General features: G+C 38.2%; 1 long non-coding RNA gene across 1 annotated transcript; it reads right to left on the reverse strand.

The window, feature by feature from the left end:
- Positions 1-5: 5 nt before the first annotated feature.
- On the reverse strand, positions 6-901 carry LOC107577462 (uncharacterized). The gene is made up of 3 exons (XR_001608204.1): positions 714-901; positions 275-312; positions 6-25 (listed from the first exon to the last, which is right to left on the reverse strand). It is a non-coding gene; the product is annotated as an uncharacterized lncRNA (long non-coding RNA).
- Between the last annotated feature and the right edge of the window lie 1,267 nt (positions 902-2,168).

Raw genomic sequence — 2,168 nt, forward strand, 5'->3', positions numbered from 1 at the left:
GCTGCTTGAACACAGCCATTGTGATCTTATTTAAAAAAAAAAAAAAGATCTTAATATTATATTATTATTATATTAGACTCATAAAAAAACAGTACACACAAAAATGTAAAATTGTTTTATACAACCTCCATGTATAAATCAACTGCATGTCAGTAAAAAAAACCCTGTTTAATGCATATACGGTACAGTATTTTATAGTTTGATGTGACCTATTCATGATGGTGGGGCAAATTTAGATCTTACTGAAGTGTGCAAGATAAGAAGGAGGCCTCACCTATATTTAGCCTAAATTTATCCAAGGAAAACAGGTGTCTAGAACAGAAAACTCACAAAATGCACAATGGAAAAAGTCTATTTTGACAAGATATGCTTCCCATGTTGTGTGCATTCAATGCTTCTCTCGAAAAAGAAGCACTTTTACCCATGCTTTTTACCTGAAAACACGAGTTTTAACTACTGTTCATCCTGGAGGTAGGTCTAATACCAGATCTCCAAAAAGACGGTGCAGTGCACTCCCTTCATTAGTTTTTAATTTTCGAAAGTTACACGCACACGAGCAGACGTAACTGTAATGGGAAAACAAATCATCAAATAGCCTACTCCAGGCACTCCCCCACAGAGGTAACTCTTAAGGATTAACCCAAAGAGTTTGTTTGACCATTCCATGTCTAGTGTGTTTATTAAAATCAGTAAGTAAAAGAACATGTACCTACCTGTCATCACCAACAAATATGTTACGTTTCTGAATCCTATCATGCGATCATGCGACTTTCTTCATAGACCATTAGAAAAGCGCACGAGTGCCAGCAGCGTGCTTCTAAAAGTGGATACACCACCTGTTGAACTCAAGCCTGAGCGTAAAAACGACAACACATTGGCAGGCATGTCCCATGAATATAAAAGAACACAACATAGAGGACTCTTCTGAATTATATCCAGGTTGGACTTCAGTCACTGTCTGTGGGTCACAGTTTCAGTCAGAATGATCAATGTTGTCCGTTCTCTCACTCTTCTATTCTGTTTACTGCTGAAATGTGTTAAAGCTTATCAACATGTGACAAACAGTTGTTTGTAGTTTTTGTAATGAGGTAATACAACACTTGCAAATACTTCTGAGTAAATACACTCTAAAAATGCTCGGTTATTTATTTTATTTTTTTACCCAAATGCAGGGTTCAGCTTGTTGAGTCATTTTACTCAGGTGCTGGGTAGTTCTGTTTCAATTCTCCTAACCGCCAGAAGCGGAGTTTAAACACGACTAGTGGATTACAGCATACCTCACCACGTGACTTTTTGGTATTTTATCTGGACCTATCGAGCTGGCGATGTGATAATCAAGGGATCATGAACTGAGAAATCAAAATTCCCTTGATCTTTTGACATATGTCATTGTACTATAAAAACATCCTGTAATTTTCAGAACTCAAAACTTTCTTGTTAGTCTAAAAACAGCTTATATTGAAGCCAATCTGCCAAAACGACAGGTTGTGGAATGTGCCACTTTATGACGTGACAGTGTGGCTAAACCCCGCCTCCGCAGAAGAGCAAAGCCTGCTTTAACAGCACTGCCGTTTAGCCCCACCCACCGATCTACGCATGTATTGTAAATAACAGAGAGGAAAATGCAGGTCTACCCAGAAACCACAATAAAGATGCTCCTAAAACAACAAGAGGATGTACAGTACAGTGCCAATTTGTGGAAAAATACAATCTTTTCATCGCCTTCCTTCTGATCCCAGCATTTGGAAAGAATGGATGAAGTTTATTTTTAATTTTAAAGTTCCAGATCAGTAAGAACTTGGTCCTGAGTTCACTTCATTGGCACCTCAGCCAATGAGGGCAGAGGGGCAGTAGCTCTAGCCACCTGGGCCACCCCCTGTGCACGGCCCTAAAATGCAGCATTCAACGGATCTACACTCAAAGCGAATGGCACTGGGGTCACCATAATAGTATTCTTCCCACAGATTCCTATTGGCTGCTCTTGCTGCTTGTGTCAAGTTTACAGAATGTTTTAAGTATTTTATGACTGTAAAATCATGATTTGCCATTGAATAAAAAAATATTGTATATGAACTGTTCTTGTTCTATATATAAAAAAACAGATTTTAGAGTGCATTTTTATGATTTAAAATGAAAAACCTTCAATAGGGTGACTGACCCAGCACTAT

Source organism: Sinocyclocheilus grahami, unplaced genomic scaffold, assembly GCF_001515645.1.
Source record: "Sinocyclocheilus grahami isolate Dianchi unplaced genomic scaffold, SAMN03320097.WGS_v1.1 scaffold6125.1, whole genome shotgun sequence".
In the NCBI taxonomy this organism is placed as follows: Eukaryota; Metazoa; Chordata; class Actinopteri; order Cypriniformes; family Cyprinidae; genus Sinocyclocheilus; species Sinocyclocheilus grahami.